Here is an 18,341-nt window from a genome sequence, read left to right as displayed (position 1 = left end):
ATTAGTTGTCTATTTTTATATAGTAGGGTGTCTTGACTTGGATATTTTTGAAGAGTTCAGGACAATTGTTTTGTAGAACGTCCACAGTTTGGATGTCTGATTATTTCCTCCCGATTAGATTCAGTGGGACCACAAGGATTTCTTTTTCCATTCCCTGCGCTGCTGCATATGCAGCATTTTTGGCAGGAATACCTTCTAGTTACGACTGCCTCTTAGGCATAGGCTGTACCCAATGCCCACTTGCTTTCCTCTGTACATCACTGTAACCACCTCCTCGCTGTCCCGGCCAGAAGGCGACATGGCAAGGGTGGCCAAGGAGCTTGTGCCGGGCAGACCTGGGCTCCCAGGGGCCTGGAAGGGTTGCTGCCACCAGACACCACTCTGACTATTCAGCCCAACTGGATTGGTTCAGAAGGGAAATAGCTTAAATGTTCTTCTTTGGCTCCCACTTTCATTTGTCACAGCTGAGCTCTCAGATATCCTGGGCTCTTAGAAATCTGTCATAGTCCAGTGGTGGTTAGGCTGAGGAAGCAAACAGGGCAGAGATCCCACAGAGGCAACATCTTAGAGGCTCCATAGGATATAACCTTTGGTATGTGGACAAAACTTCTGAACTCAAGTGGGAACTCCAGGCAAAGGGCTGCTGTGCTGGGCTTCAGAAACAAGAAGAACCAGGAGAAGTTGGGACCAGGTGTCTGGTCGAGTTCAGGGATTTGGCAAGTATCCATGTACTGCATTAGCAAGAAAACCAAGTTCCTCCTTGGAAAGGAAGCTATAAGTTCAAAAAGTCAAAGTCAAAACCCAAATCCAGAGCCCTCATAGGTTGGAGGAGACCTGGAACCAGGAGTTCTTCCAGGGCAGGAAGGCTTTCCTATTATCCTGTGCATCCTCATGACTGAGCACCATGCTTGGTGGGTGGGAGACACCCAAACCTTGCTGTTGAATGAATGAATGGATGAATAAATAAATAAATACGATTTCTAAAGAAGAAGAGTCAAGTTTAGTATCCAAGAGTCCAATTTAATTGGGAGGATTTAAGAGTCAGTGTCTGAGGGTATAGATGGGGAGAGACGGCAGAATTTCGAGATACATACATCAAGGGTAACTGAGTTGAAAAAGGGGGTTGAGCCACAGTAAGTTGTTGAAATGTGTTATAATTCATCCTCAATCGACCTAACTCCAGATTTTTCTTTTATGATGAGCTCATTGGTGTCCTGGTTTTCTTCAGGCAGAGAGAGAGCTTTTGTTCAGCCACTGTGCAGCCAGGAACATGCCTGTCCCATCAGGCACACAATCTGCCTCTGAGAAGCTGGGAATGGGGCCACAAGGATGATTTTTCCCCCCTTTCCTGCCCTGCTACAGGTGGCAGAAACAGAAGGTGAGATGTGGACACACTCATATAATATCCAGGCTTTTCAAACCTGATACAGTGACACGCAAGCTCACTCTCCAATATCATAAAAGCTGGGAGGAAAGTCCAGGAGTGGGAATGGAGAAATTCCATGGAAAGAAAGCTCAGGAAGCTCCTAATAAAACATAGCTTAAACATACAAATTTGGCACTTTATCAAGACAAGGAAAATAGTGAGGGGTCGGTGACTGAGCTACGGACTGCATTTAGCATCTGGAGTGTTGGAAGCTTCCAGCAAGGCCTGCTAGATTGATAAAGGGGCCCTGGAAGATCTCTTAATGGATATAAGTGCTGTGCAGGGGGGAAAAGACTTGTCAGGTGATTCAGAATAAAAGTATTTTTAAGTTGAGAAGAGTGCAATTGTATTACCATTCCCACATTTAGAGATGAATAAAAAAGGCACAGAGAAAGGAAGTGGGCTGTTACTGGGCCTCCCATAACTACAGTCCAGCTCAGCTTCCTTATATAGGTTTCTTTTCACACACATGCTGTCAGGTTAGGTTTCTAAAACTCATGGTTTTTATTTATAGGTTAAGCAAACCCCAATTTTTCTAAATACTGAAGACGATGCTGGCCAGAACTTAATTTGGGTTATCACCATGCCTAGCAGTCCCTCCCTCCTGCCTTCCTGTCTGAGTCCCTTGAGGAACCTGGGTGGCCGCTTCATTTCTATAAACTTTCCCAACTTTCTTCTCCTTTTCCTCCCTCCTCCCTCCTCCCTTCCTCCCCTCCTTCCTTCCTACCTTCCTTCCTTCCTTCCTTCCTTCCTCCCTCCCTTCTTCCCTTTTTTTTGCCAACGTGTCAGTACAGCTGAGCCCCCCTGATCCCTGTTGGCTGCACAGACCCAGCTCCAGTGCTGTCCTTCTTTTACTGGGGAACTGATGTCAGCATGGCTGGATGACAGCCCAGCAACCGTTCTGTTACTAATGAATTGGCAGGGAGAACAAAACACTCTTCTGGAACAGTTTTGTCATCTATAGTTGGAGCACAGAAAACCTTGGGATTTGGAAAAGAACAAATGTCATTCGAGTTTGCTTATTTACCTTCAGATGTCAGGACCCCCGGTTCACGACGCCCTGAATGTTTGTCTGATTACAGAACTCCTGCAAATAACAAAAGGTTAAAGGAAAACTCCACCCTTGCAGCATTTCCCTACTCATTTTCCGCCCTCCAGGACTGGCTGGCAGGCTTGGGTCGGGAAAATTTTCATATTTATAGTCCCATAAATAGGGGGGCCAGACTTGGCAGCTTCAAAAGGGCTGAGACAATCTTGGAAAGCTGGGATTGAAAGAGCCCTTAAGGAGCATTAAGGCCAACATTCTTCTCTAAATATGAGAAGCTGAAGCCAGAGAGGTTGCCGGTGTTATGGGTTGAATTGAGTTTCCCCAAAATTCATTTATTAAAGCCTTTACACGCAAGATCTCAGAAAGTAATCTTATTTGGGATAAGGTCTTTACAGACATATAAGTTAAAGTGAGATAAGCGGGGTTGGGTATAAACCAATATGCATGGTGTACTTATAAGAAGGAGAAATTTGGACAGAGGCGCGTATACAGGGAGAATACTATATGAACGTGAAGGCAACCATCTGCAAACCAAGGAGAGGGGCAGGGAACAGATCCTTCCCTCACAGCCTTCAGAAGGAAACAACCTTGCCAACACTTTGATTTTGGATTTCTAGCCTCCAGAACTGTGAGACAATAAATTTTTGTTGTTTAAGCTCAGTTTGTGCTACTCTGTTACAGCAGCCCTAGCAAACTCTTACATCTGGAATCTCAGTTCAAGAATGGCCTCGCCAGTTAAATCTTCTGAATGCCTTGCCCAATGTTTCTTTTGTCACATTGCCACCTAGACTGGATGCATACTATGAAATTACTATTTACAGAAAACAAGAGCACTTTTCCAAAGGGACAATTTGTCTAAGAATTTGAAGAGCAATGCCTCTGATCTTCCATGCTGGAATCTCTATGTGTAAATAGAGGCAGGAAGATGCTCCCCACCTACCCCCATCTTATTCAGTTTAAAAAGCTGCTCCCATTTAATTCACTTCCTCAGAACCCAGGATATATAGGCTTTCTCTTTTTATACGATTGACCTCATTTTTAGTACTCGTCTCAATCTCTTTAAAAAATTACCTGGCCTTAAAAGAGCACAACTAGAAATATGAAAATTATGAAAGAAAAAAATCTCATTGGTAGGGCTTCCCTGGTGGCACAGTGGTTGAGAGTCCGCCTGCCGATGCAGGGGACACGGGTTCGTGCCCCGGTCCGGGAAGATCCCACATGCCACGGAGCGGCTGGGCCCGTGAGCCATGACCGCTGAGCCTGCGCATCCGGAGTCTGTGCTCCGCAACGGGAGAGGCCCCAACAGTGAGAGGCCCGTGTACTGCAAAAAAAAAAAAAAATCTCATTGGTAAAGGCAAATATACAGTAAAATCTCATTGGTAAAGGCAAATATACAGTAAACGTTGTAGATCAACAACATATAAAGCTTTTAGGAAGGTTAAAAGACAAAAGTAGTGTAATCATCCACATTCACAATAAGTGGTTATGGAATACACAAAATAAAAACATGCAAAATATGATGTCAAAAACATTAAATGCAGGGGGAGTAAAAATTCAGAGTTGTTAAAAATTTCAGGGTTGTTAAAATGTACGGCCTTTTTCTACATCTTATGTAATTCAGTTTGCCGATATTTTTTGGGGAGGATTTTGCCATCTATGTTCACAAGTGAGAGGGCCTATGAATTGCATTTCTTACACCAAAAAAAAATTACCTAGCCTTTCTCTTTTTGTGAGAATAGTCTCAGTTTAGCTACTATCATCTTCTATTTTGTCCAAAGTTGTGTTCCTTACTTGTTATTAATGGTACCTTTCGTTTCTATCAACTTATAATTATGAATGGGCTTGAATTTTATTTGTGTGCAGATAAACCATGGCACTTTATTACTGAAGGAACATATTTGAGGAATGGAGTGATAAGAATAATTTGCAATAAGTTTTCACAATAGATTGAAATTCTGTCCTCAAAGCAGTTAAAACAACATCATCAAGAACAAAAATAGCCTTTGCTATGATGGCAGGCTCTCTTCCAAAGTGAAGACCCCCAACAGGGGTATTAGGAGATCGGGGAATTGACTGAAAGCAAGAGAAGTCTCTCTTCTCTGCACGTCTCGGTGCTGAGAGAGGCTCAGGGGCAGTGAAACATTTGAACTAAGCTTAGGAACATCCCAGAGAAATCCTGGGGGCCAGGTGAAGAGCCCAAGGACAAGCATTGGGCTCAAGGGGCCAGGGATTTGCCAGCTGGCCCCAGAAGAACATTCTGTGAGAAATCTGTGCCTCTGCTATCACCCCAACACATGACCGTCAGGCTGGCCTGTGCTGCCAGGGACCAGCCACTACACTGACTTTACTACATGGCTAGTTGGTGTAAACCCCTGTGTTAGAAAGGGTGTACCCATGTGGGCTTGTGATCAGTGGCTCCCAGAGTTTAGGATTTCATGACACTGTCCCCTCACCTCCTGCCCAGTAAAAGAGGGACACTGGCAAATGGTTGGCAGCTTTTAATTCTGGCAGATAAGAATATTACTTAAAACATAGTATCTTCTACCAATATAATTTCGTAAAAACATGAACATTTAAACAATTATTTAAATTAAAAAAACAAAACCTAAGTACAGTTACAATCTTTCCATTGTAACAAAAGAATGTCGCCTGCCGTATCAGTAAACAAAGGATGTTTCGGCCGTCAAGCCATCAGCCATTGCAGCTGGTATGATAACTTGGTATGATATTTTCATAAGTTATAAAATAAAGGTAAATGAGATAAGAGTTTTCAGGTGAACTCTTTAGGAATAATTATGTTTTGGTATGTCTATCTAAAATAGTTTCTCCAGGTTTTTGGTAACTTGAAACTTTATTGCTAAATTAACTTAAATGAAGAGAATTCATATAATAGCCAGGTCATTTTGAATAAGATAAAATACTGGAACATTAATTGCTAAACAGGTCTGCTTTTGTCTTCTTATGAGAGGAAAACTAAAGATGTTTGGGGTTTATTAGACACATTTCTTGCACAACACTGAGAAAAGAAATTATGCTATCAGAAGAAGTATGTTTCTAGAGGTTATGAAATATTCCTAAATTTGCCAACCAGGAAATGCTGGTATGACCAACAGTTCACAATTACTTGCAGCTTGTCAGTTTTCACTAGAGATTAAAGTTTTTAAGGGTTAAAATTGTAATATGTAAATAAAGCTACTAGAAATAATAAGGGAAACATGTCAGTATGCAAGGAAAGTAAGATGTGTGTTTTCAACAAGAGAAGGTATGAAAAATGGAAATACATTTTCTTAAGGGGCAAGGGTGATTTTGTCCTACAGCTTGTTATCTCTAAATGGAACAGGAGAATAAGAGATAAACTAATACAGACACAGAAAGTTGTGGAAGGTTTGTAGAAAGGGAACTCTGAGAGAAGAGTTTTGTACATGGTAGGCTGGGATTGGGTTAAATATAATAGGTAAATAAATTTTTTTATTGAGGGTGGGCTGGTGCAGGACTGGAATTTGGTTCTCTCTCTGTTAAGAGAACGAAGTCTTCTTGGAATGTTGAGCTACTTTTAATAACAAACTGTGAATTTATTTGCCTTCTAAATGATCTGTATTTACCTTAAAAATCTTTTATTGTCACTTTGGTTGAACAAATAAGTATTGTTTCACAGCAACCTATGATCCTATTTAACCAAGTGTTTTAAAACTTTTTGACATCTTTCACAAACTTCCCCTAGTCAAATTCTAAATAAAGTTCATTTGACCTCCAGCTAACTTTGGGGTGCTTCAAAGGGCCCCTGAAACATCCCAAAGGGAGATATTAAATTAACTAGGTTTATTTATGTTAAATTACATGAGAAACATTGTCAAATAAGTGATGATAAAACCTTCTTAGGCTGGGATGAATGAGAGAGTAGCACTGACAGATATAGAGAAACATTGTCAAATAAGTGATGATAAAACCTTCTTAGGCTGGGATGAATGAGAGAGTAGCACTGACAGATATACACTACCATGTGTAAAATAGATAGCTAGTGGGAAGCTGCTGTATAGGACAGGGAGATCAGCTCAGTGCTTTGTGACCACCTAGGGGGGTGGGATAGGGAGGGTGGGAGGGAGGCTCAAGAGGGAGGGGATATATATATATACATATAGCTGATTCACTTTGTTGTACAGCAGAAACTAACACAACATTGTAAAGCAATTATAATCCAATAAAGATGTAAAAAAAAAACCTTCTTAGGTTAGATGACTTTAATATGTATATATTCCAAAATTTATATGGCATTCCTAAAAGTCTGATATGTCCTGGTATAAGGTTATCAGGCATAATTCTAGTTATTATCTTAAAATGTTGTATGTCACAGAAATATCCAAGTTCCTTATCAATTGCATTATAATCAACTCTTTAACCATGCCATTTAAAGTCTTTTGCTGTTTAAAAACAATCATTGTTTTACTCTGATGCTTTCATAAAATGAAGATCTTCAAGACAATTCATAAAAAGCACTTTTTAACAATTATAAGTTTCTGATAACTTTTAGATCATACCACTGAACTGGGTAAGAAATTAAAAACTCTAAGGGAAAACCTGATGATTTCATCCAGATCAACAGGAATTAATTACACAGGACTGAATGAACTGATAAATATGGTTTATAATTTTATGACTTTTAAAAAATATACTGGCTTTTACTCTTTGTTTTCTAGAAAATCTTTCCTCTTACACTAATTATGATCTACAACAAACTGATAAAGTATACTTTTGTAAAGAAGATGAAATATTTATCTTTTTCTCTCAACCTGATCCTTCCAGAATTTGGCTTCTCCACCTGGCTCCCCTGTGGACCTGATGGCTTATTGTGACCAGATTACAAATAGTGATACCAATCATTGTTTTAATGTGCTCTCTCTTGTTGTTTTCAAATTATTTATACCTTGTGGCTCTCTCTGTTGTACTATGACCTTATTAATGTTGCTAGTTGTATTACTTATATCCTGTCTGTTTTATAAGATTGTTGTCTCTTGCGTTACGAATGTGTAACCTGGCCTTCAACAAAATTAATGGCATCTCAAGATAGTTGATCATATATGTAGCTCTATATAGAATAATTGTCATAGTGCAATTCTAGGTATGAGAAAAAGCAACAAGGGAAAACATTTCCTCGATTATACTAAACTCATAAGCCAGGCGACCCAGAGAATTTTAGATTATCAACACAGTGAGTGGCCCAGAATTTTTGCCTGGTCTAGGAAGACTTCCTAGTGCCTTGGGACAAAATTGCTCATGAAATGCCTCCCAAATGTTGGTTGAATTTATGACCAAGATGAGGCCCTGTGGACAAAGAACGTTGCCTTATCAGCAAACAAAGGATGTTGTAGCCATCAAGCCATCAGTCACGGCAACTGCCTCCAGCAGTGCACCCCAAGAAAGATACTGGCCCTAGATAGTTAAGATGCAAATCAAAGGAATAATTTCATTAAGAAGCCCAGACTCTTGCATCTTCTCATACATAGAAAAGCACTAAATTCATTAACTTGAGATGTCTGTTTTTTCTTTAATTAACAGTAATCTTTTGGTGTTTGACTACCTGTTTTTTTTTTTGTTTTTTTTTTTTTCAAAAAACTCCTATATATCCTGGCTTCTCCCTTACTTCTTTAGAACAGTCCCTCAGAGCTATCTGAGAGCCCATCTCCTGGACTTACATCCTCAGTATGCCTGCTGAATAAAACATAATTCTCAGCTTTTAGGTTGTGCTTTTTTTTCAGATAACACCATCAAACGACGTTTGGCAATTCTGAAGTGACATATTATTTTGAAATAAGGATATATTTATAATTTTTTCAAATGGAAAAATCACAATGTAATATTTTACTTATCACTGCCACCTCTGGTACAGTTACTGGTGCTTGAGCCTGGACCTCTCTGCGGTCACAGCCTCTTATGGAGATTTTCTTAGCAAGCCCAGCACCCCCAATGTTTCAGCTAGATGGTGTCAGGTACGATAGGGGTTCCCTACCCTATCTTTCATAGCTCCCTTGTTTCTACAAAAACAGAAGAATCTTTGCATCTCTCTACCGAGTGAAGAATTACAATTCATTATTACTTATAGGTAGCTCCTTAAAGTGCTTTGTTAGCTAGTATCAGTGCTCAAAAAGATATGTCATCCCCCACTATAAAGGTGATGTCCCCTCCTGTCTTAGTTTGGGTTCTCTCAGAAGCAGATTCTGAAAAAAGGATTGGAGTGCAAGTCGGTTATTTGGAAGGGGATCTCGGTAGAGGAATGGGGATGTGAGACGGGGAGGGGAAGGCAGTTCATAGAGAGGAAGCATTCACAAGCCCATTGCCACTGGGGCAGCTGGGAGACTCCTTGAAAACTGCAGAGTACCCCTTGGAGTGTTGTACCATAATTCCCACCTGTTACTGGTTGAATGCTGCTCCTGAGGGCATGGATTGCCCAGCACTTGCCACTTGCCCTGTGCACAAGCCACGTGAGCTTCTGCAACCAGAGCAAAAGTCTTCAGGAAGAGTCACAGAAGCCAAGTGCTTTAATCATAGCAGGGAGTGCTAGAGAATGTGGGTAGGGCACCAAAGGAATCTGCTATCCCTACTTCGGCAACCTCTGAACTCTTGATATGAAATCATATCACAGACCCTGCCCTTTGATAGATAAAGCAGGAAGAATTATGACTCACCTCAGCCCTTAAAGGAAAAAGGAAGGGTCTTCTTCCCCAAAGAGCCACATCCTATTTTTCCCTGGGTGGCCAGACCACCTCCAATAACCCTTGTCTCGAATCTGTGTGTGAGACCACTGATGCACATCATGGTGATAAAATGTGTACACTCAAGACAAAAATCTTCCACTAATACCACGGGACTTTTACTAACAATGACCTAGACTAGAGATGGCAAACTGATTCCACCTGTGGGTCAACACTTATCAATTGGTGTTGGCTGCCAGAGCACTGTGTTGAAAAGAATTCTGAAGCATGGAGAGAAAGAGTGGGTTATGGATTAGGGCAGCTGGGTACATATACATAAGGGGTACCAAAAAAAATCACTGAAAAACTTCAAAATCCTTTCAGGAATGTACTATATGTGTACCTATGCTACCGGAAGGAACATTTTCATAAGATCCTTGGAGGTTGTATGTGGATGAAGCACGCAATGGAACCCTCAGAAGGCAGCATGCTCTAGCTACATCTAGAGCTGGGGCTGGGTGGAGGATAGACAGACAGTCCAGGTTTTATTGTTGACATGGTAGACAAAATTACATTTAAAAGTCTCTTAAAATGTCCTAAAGTTGCTAGTACCTGGGCCCTCAGAAGCTTAAAAGCCTGTACAGTTAAACCCCCAAATGCATACATGATGCAACCGTTCTACATGGTCCCTAACTGGCCTTCTAAGGTATCCACGGGGGTCAGGTCTGGCAAGCTGACGGCTTTTATTTTGTTGAGTGGATTGTGTAACCTGGTGGCTGCCTTTAGCTGCCTTCCTTTCTCTTCCCACACCTAGCGCTCCGCTCCTCCTCTCATACTCAATATTGACAAAATGAGGAAGTTAGGCCCCCATCTCACATAACACAGGAAATCACATTTCAGATAGATCAATGAGCTAAATGTAAAAGACCAAAATTATTTTAAAAACTTAAATTCCCTGGTCGTCCGGTAGTTAGGATTCACTGCTTTTACTGCCATGGCCCGGGTTCAGTCCCTGGTCAGGGAACTGAGATCCTGCAAGCTTCGTGGCATGACCAAAAAAAAAAACCAAACAAAAAAAAACTTAAAAGTTTGATAATATCCAGTGTTGGCAAGGATGTGCAGCCATGTGTACAATTTCCTAAGAGGACTATTTCTACTAAAAGTTTTACTTCGTTTCTGGTTATCTATCCTGTAAAAATACTAAGTAAATACTAAGACACCTGTACAAGGTTATTCATTGCAGTATTGTTTATAATAGTGGAAAAAAATTGGAAATAACCAAAATATTCCTCAAAGAAATATGGCTAAATAAATTAAGATGCATCCTTATAGAATGTTGCACAGCTTTTTTTTTTTTTTTTTTTTTTTTTAATAAGGTAGGGCTTCCCTGGTGGCGCAGTGGTTGAGAGTCCACCTGCCGATGCAGGGGACACAGGTTCGTGCCTCGGTCCGGGAAGATCCCACATGCCGCGGAACAGCTGGGCCCGTGAGCCATGGCCGCTGAGCCTGCGCTCCGCAATGGGAGAGGCCACAACAGTGAGAGGCCCGCGTACTGCAAAAATAAAAATAAAAAATAAAAATAAGGTAAATGTATACACAATGACAGGGAAATAGCTCTAAGACATGTCAAAACTTACTTGAATTCAATTTATTCATCTGTAAGGTGGAGAGGGTTGGACTAAAAAAATCTCTTAGAGTCCTTCTAACTTCACTCTATGAAAAGGGAAGTATATCATATGGCTCAAGAATTTTGTGCTCCTAAAAATAGAATTGTCCCCTTTTCAACTTTTTCCCTGGGAAAATCTAATATTCACAAAACCCGTAACTCCCTCTCTACTTTTTCTCCTTTCTCAAGGTTAAATCTTTCTTTCTCAATTCAGATGATCAAGGTATCTTGGAACCTAAAAGTAAATAATAAAACTCTGAGAGTAAATACGTTCAAACAGCTTTACTAAGCGAAAAACCCCTGAATACATGGGTTTCATAGACAATACACTCCAGGGCCAGCAATTAAACGGATCACTCTACATCCTCTGGGTAATATTGGTGACATTGATCAGCAATGGCCTGCTTGGCCAGAAGAGGGCTGTTTTTTCTGTTGTTGTTATTTTTAAAAGGCTAGGTTTCTTTTTTTTTTTTTTTTAATATTTATTTAGGCTGTGCCAGGTCTTAGTTGCAGCATGCATGCTGAGATCTAGTTCCCCAACCAGGGATTGAACCCAAGCCCCCTGCATTGGGAGCTTGGAGTCTTACCCACCAGACCACCAGGCAAGTCCTGAGGGCTGCATTTATATGAGGAGAGGCCTCATAACCAATGACTGGGGTGTCCTGGAGAAAACTGGTTCCAACTAGAGGGGACTCCAAATTTACATGTGTCAAAAACAATCTCCTAGGAACTGATAAAATGGAAAGGATTTAATTTTAAACAAACAGGAAAGATAACCTAAGGAAGCAGAAGTTTCATTCCATTTTGACTAGATTTCCATAACCACTTGAGAACCTAGAGTTCCTCTGTTGCCCTGGTAGGGAATTTGCTTAACCTTTCTGGGCCCCAGCTTCCCCCTATGGAAAGCAGTTATGGGACTTCTGACTCATCTTTCAGGATCATTTTGAAGAAAGGTGAATATTAGAAAAGCCATCTGAAAAAAGAAGAGAACACATCAATCACTGAGGGAAAACCAGGACATAGGGCATAACAAACAATAAATTATCTACTGCCTAAGAAGGTCCTGGAACCAATATAGACAATTATTTTGGTTCTTATTTACAGCCAGAGAGGCCTCTGAAGCTCATTACAGTCTGGAATTACTTCATACTCTGGGCTGGAAATTTCAAAGGAAAATTTCAAGAAATTCTAAAGGAAACTTCCAAATCCACTAGCTGGTTTGCTCTTCACTAGATGTTAACTGGATTATTTACTTTTAAAAGTCAGGCTGACTTTTGCACTGACTGAGCCAAATTTTGCATCTATCTCTGAGCAGCTCTTGCTGTTGTCAGTGTAGCTTCCACGTGTGGACAGGAGAAGAAAATACGGGCCATTGTCCTACCAGATGCAAATTATGGTCCCGATTCAACAAAAAACATCTGTCCTCCACACAGGGAAAATAAGAACAGACTCTGAAGCCAGACTGATCTTTTGTGACATGGCATCCTGCTCTTGTAGAAATTCACATTGTGGTTTGTGATTAGCAAGCAAAAAAAAAAGATTCTGAAATTCACATGATTTGTAATTTTTCTCAGTTTTGAGGCCTGTGTTAATGATAAAAACTATTAAATTTTAATTAGAATAAACTGATAGTTTTTTGAAAGAGAGAAAGAATTTTGAAAGAAGAAATTATTTGTCTGACATAGCTATACATAACAAAGTTGATGCTATATTCCATCATTCTCTCTGGGCCTTTGAGAAACCAATACCCAATAAAAAGCAGTATCGGTAATATAACGGGTTTCATAATTTTCTGTAGTCACTGACGATTCTTTCATTGAAGGTATGAATGACTGAGATTAAGTGTTGGTGGACTTCATATAGATCACACCCCTCAAGTTAATCAAATATATTTGATCCCTACCTACCTATAATAGAATAATACTATAATATTAATCTTACAGTTCTCAATTCTTTGTACTCCTACCCCTCTCCCATCATTTCAGCAGCAGTGAGGGCTTTTTTTTTTTTTTTTTTTTTTTAAGCCTAGAGCTTTAGACAGCTCTGGGATATTTATTTATTAAAAAAATGGTTTTTCTTGGCTGCATTGGGTCTTAGCTGCGGCACATGGGATCTTCGTTGAGGCATGTGGGATCTTCGGTTGTGGCGCGAGGGCTCTTCGTTGTGGTGCATGGGCTTCTCTCTAGTCGTGGCTCGTGGGTTTTCTCTTTTCTAGTCGTGGCGTGCAGGCTCCAGGGTGCATGGGCTCTGTAGTTTGCGGCACACAGACTCTCTCATTGAGGCGTGAGAGCTCAGTAGTTGTGGCGCGCGGGCTTAGTTGCTCTGCGGCATGTGGGATCTTAGTTCCCCGACCAGGGATCGAACCCTAGTCCCCTTCACTGGAAGGCGGATTCTTGACTACTGGACCACCAGGGAAGTCCCAGGGCTTTTGTTTTGTACTGCTCCTAAGGTAGGGTCTAAACAGCTAAAATGCAGAGAGAGAAACTGATTCAATGCCTAGCTTTGAGTTTTAAAATCTTGGCTTTGATGATCAAGAGCAAATATGGAGTGTGCCCAACTAGAGTACCCTAGTCAGTAATGAGCACTGATTTTTTTTTCTTTTTCTTAATAGTAGTTGTTAGGAAATGGTTTTTATTATTTTATGACTGTATTTGTACTTCCTCTTTTGTGAATTGTCTGTTTTTATGTTCTTCCCATTTTTGAACTGGAATCTTAGATTTCTCCCCCTTATTTACTTTCACATTGATATGCCATATATGTAGCCAATATTTTTTTTGATCTGTAGAGCTTAACAGTTTTATGTAATCAAATCTACACCTTTTTTTCCAGATGATTTCCTCCATGGCTCGTAAACTTAAGATAGTTTTTATCCACACACAGCCAAGAGAAGCATTCACTCATACTTTCTTCTATTTTGTTTGTAGTTTGATTTGTTACAACAAATTATTCTACCAGGTATCTTGTTCATTCCATCAACAAGTATTTCCTGAGCATCCATCTGCCCTATGACAAAGTAACAGGTGTTAAGGTTAAAGCAGTAACCAAAACACTTAGAGAGTAACAACTGGCAATTTCCAAACTGTTGTGTAGTGCTGGGGAAATAGGTTTGGCTGCTTTTGGTACAGTATTGAGCCCAGTGAAGTCGGTCAGGGTTGAGAACTACTGGAACCTCTGCAAACCTTAGCTTTTTTTTCTGCAGAGAACCCCCTGGAGTTAACTTGATAAACTAACACAATTCCTGCAGCAGTCTAAATCTGATTAACCATAGAGCATTAATATGCTCCAGGTACTAGACAAAAGGTCATCAGAAACAAAGGAACCAAGAGGACTACTTGAGAAGGACTTAGAGAAACAACAAAATACACATTCACCAAGATTTCGAATCAGGACTCAGAGTAGCAAGGCTGTCGGAGATGATTTAGACTTGGTCTTTGCATAATACACAATTAAAGAAAACCTTTAGAACAACCTGTTAATGTGAAAAAAAGAGAACAAACTCAACTGTAATTAAAGACAGCCTCTGAGTGTTTCACCAGCATCAGGTTAAGTTTGTCATTCAAACTGTGACCTGGGAGATGCTGGGCCCAATGGATAGGATTAGAACTGCTTTGTGAGGGCACTGTTTGCTGCTGGGCCTTGAGCAATGGCCTGACCAGAGGATCCCTTTCTGCATCTCACTCCTGGCCCCAGGACTGGCTTGTCCCTGCAAGCTGTCCCAGTTGGGCCTCATCTCTGTGTTTCAGAGCTGCTTTCTGCTGGACCTGCTATCACATGACACGCTATCTCCTAACACAGCACACCCAGCATCGCCACTGGACATTCAACCTTAAGAAATTCCTGGAAAACTGATAAGGAAGGGAGGGGGAAACTCTTTGCAACCTGCTGCTGTGATTTGAAAGTTGGTGAGTATGATGGCTAATTTTGTGTCATATTGGCTAGGCTGTGGTTTCAGATTATTTGGTCAAACATGGCTGGATGTTGCTCTGAAGTTCCTTTTAAGATGAGATAAACACTGAAATCAGTAGACTCTGAGCAAAGGAGATCACTCTCCATAATGTGGGTGGGCCTCGTCCAATCAGTTGAAGACCTTAAGAGAAAGACTGACATCCCCTGAGGAAGAGGGAATTCTGCCTGTAACATCAGCTCTTTCCTGGGTCTCTAGCTTGCCAGCCTGCCCTGCGGATTTTGGACTTACCAGCCTCTACAATCACGTGAATCAATTCTTTAAGATACCTTCCTATCCATTTATTTATCTATCTATCAATCATCATCATCATCTATCTACCTGTCTCCTATTGGTTCTATTTTTCTGAGAACCCTGACTACTACAGTGAGTAAAGGGCTCAAGTAACCCTACTTTGGGCTTAGACTGAGGAAAGAGCTGAGGGGTAAGATATCTCCTTTACTTTTTATTTGTATACATATAACATAATGATGGTTTTGCCAGAAAAGTCAGAACTAGGACTAAATAGTCCTGATTTGTATGATGTAATTAAATGCATCAATATTTTGCTTCTATGATTTCCAGATGTTTTATCACCCACACTCACTTGAAAACCATTCAACTGACTGTACAAGATTTCTTTTCCCAACCCACTGCCATGCTTCTCTTCTTAAGCTGTACAGCCCCTCAATAGGAGGAGTCTGGCCAATTCCACGAAGTGTTTTTAGGAATGTAATGATATAATCCCCAGACTGAGCATTTGTACAGTGTATCACAGCTTAATAAGGTGTTTTTACATAGTGTTATATATTCTTCTAAATAATTATATAAATTAGGTAAAAGAGGTATAATTATTCTAACTACCTCCATTGTGGCAAAGAGGAAACTGAAGGCCAAGAAGTGTGAACGTGCCATAAAGCTAGTCTATTCAGTGATTCTATGGCAAAGCCAGGATTAGAAATCCGTTCTCCCATGCCCTCACATAGCACTTTTTCTTACCACCCAAACATGTATCTGACCAGGTAAGCAAACTCTTTGCCAGATTAGAGTGCCAGCTCAGCATCCTAAAAAGGAAATTTACTGTCAGTGGTTTTTGACAATGAGATGAGAGGAAAGGAAGCTGGGGCAGTGGGAACCAGGCTTAGCTAGGGCTGAGGGTAGCTGGAGAGCTGGAAGTTCAGGGAGTAACTGGTGAGTCATTTCCATTTTCTACAAAATGAATTTCTAAAGTGTATCAAGGGACTCAAGGCTTTTATTCCTCCTTTCTGCAACTTGTCAAAATAAGTTTAATTCAAATGGACCCTATTCTGGAAAGCAATTCCTAATTACCAAGTCAAAATTAATCACTAACTCTTCTGTGTGCTCATTCACATCTTTTATTACAGGACTAATCATATATTAGACAGGCATATCTCCTTAATTAGACCGAGTGCCTTAAGAGCAAGGACTGGGTCTTTCTCTGTGCACTCATTCAACTAAGATTGCAGGCACCTCTTCTATTGCAGACAATGTGCTAGAAGCAGTGGGTACAAAGGTGAACTTCCTCCTCTGGATGGTGAAATATACACAGCCAGTAATTACAATACAATGTGATAAATGCTACAATAAAAGCATGTGTGAAGTGGACAGCACAGAAAAGGGGGCACCTAAACTATTTGGGAGGCAGTTAAGGCTGATTTCCAAGCAACATCCTGAAAGACAAACATCTGTCAAGTGTACAAAAGGAAAAGGGCACGTCAGGCTCAGGGCACAGCATGTACAAAAGCAGATTGAATAAGAGAGAATTAGTAGTTTTGTATGAACTGGTGTGAGGTTTGAAAGGTATAAAGATTGTAATAAAAAGCCTTGGTTACCATGCTAAAGCATTTCTATTTTATTCTCTAGGTTGGTCCTTCCCAACCTGCAGACCACAGAGTTGTTTCAAAGTTTATAATGTAGACTAAATAAATAGGTCTAAAAGGTGTGTGTGTGTGTGTGTGTGTGCAGGGGGGTGGGGGGCGCTTGTTTAAATGTTTGTAGATACTTTAATAATATATTCAAAGCTATGTATAAGTGGTATAGAAGTTATAGTAGCTTTTGGTCATTATTTTTATAAATCGATAAATACTAAAAACAGAACTACTATTGTGTGAGGGTCCAAAGGATTTTGTTATATCATCAAAAGGGATCCTTATAGTTAAAAGTCATGAGAAGTCAGTGAAAGATATTTTCTTTTTTAAGAAAAAAAACTTTTATTGCTTTTTTTCATAAAACATGACACATTTAAAAACTAGAAAATAGATAAACAAATGAGAAAAGAAACACCCAATAGTCCTAATACCCAGAGATGCCCAATATTCATGTTATATAAACTTCCAAATATATACATATATATACACAAATGTTTTAAATACTACACATAATTGTACTCTCTCTTCACTTATATTTATAAACATCTTTTTGACAATTACATATAGGCATCTGCATCATCATTTTAAATAGCTAAACAGTATTCTACTGATGGGTATTCTATAATTTATCTCCTATTGTTGGACATTTAGGTTGTTTGTAATTTTTCCATTACAAATAGTAAAGAGATAAATACCTCTTTGTGTTTATATATCCACACCTCCCAATTAGGACATATATCTGGAAGTGAGTCAAAGTATATGAGCATTTCGAGGCTTTGACGCATATTGTCAAATTACCTTCAGAAAGTTTACACCCACTTTTACCCCAACCACTTGTGTATGAGTGTTCATTCCCATACCTTTGTCACTGTAAAATAATAATAATAATAGTTATTATTATTTTAGTATTCAACAAGTAGAAAACATTTTAAATTACTTTTCTACTGAGGTTGAACTTTAAAACTGCTTCAAGGGATAATTTACACTTCCTAAAATTCAATGTAAGTGTACAATTCAATGATTTTAGTAATTATATAGTTGTGCAACTATTACCACAATCCACTTTTAGAACATTTCTATCACCCTAGAAAATCTTTCACATAGCCATATACAGTGAATCCCTGCTCCCACCCCCAGACACAGGGAACTACTATTTTGCTTTCTGTTCCTATAAATTTGCCCTTTCTAGACATTTCATATAAATGGAACTGTTAGTCTTTTGCATCTAGCTTCCTTCACTTTCATGTTTTTGAGGTTTATTCATTAGCACAGATCAGTATTTCGACTCTGAACTTTTTAAATCTTCATGTTAACTTGCAGTTGTTCCTCTGAGAGCTGTCTGTTACCAAGGCCCTTGCCCATGTTTCTATTGAGGCACTGAAGGATTTTACAGAGGAGGGATATAATCAGGGTCATGTTACATTAAGAGAATTCTAGCAGCACTGGGAAGGATAACTCTATATTTGCATTTCCAATTCTAGGACAATCATCAATACGTTTACTGCATTGAATTATGCTTTATCTACCTACAGTAAAGAACTATAATATGAGCTACAAAGAACTATAAAATTATAAAAGGTATAATTATTTGAAGAGTTTCCTCTCCTTAAGGAGTGTCATAAAGTCCTAATTTAGTCTCTAAAAAAAGAGACTTAATTGTGCAAAGTTGATTTTACTTTATTG

The sequence above is a fragment of the Hyperoodon ampullatus genome (assembly GCF_949752795.1).
Source record: "Hyperoodon ampullatus genome assembly, chromosome: 4".
Taxonomy (NCBI): domain Eukaryota; kingdom Metazoa; phylum Chordata; class Mammalia; order Artiodactyla; family Ziphiidae; genus Hyperoodon; species Hyperoodon ampullatus.
This window is presented reverse-complemented; position numbering follows the sequence as displayed.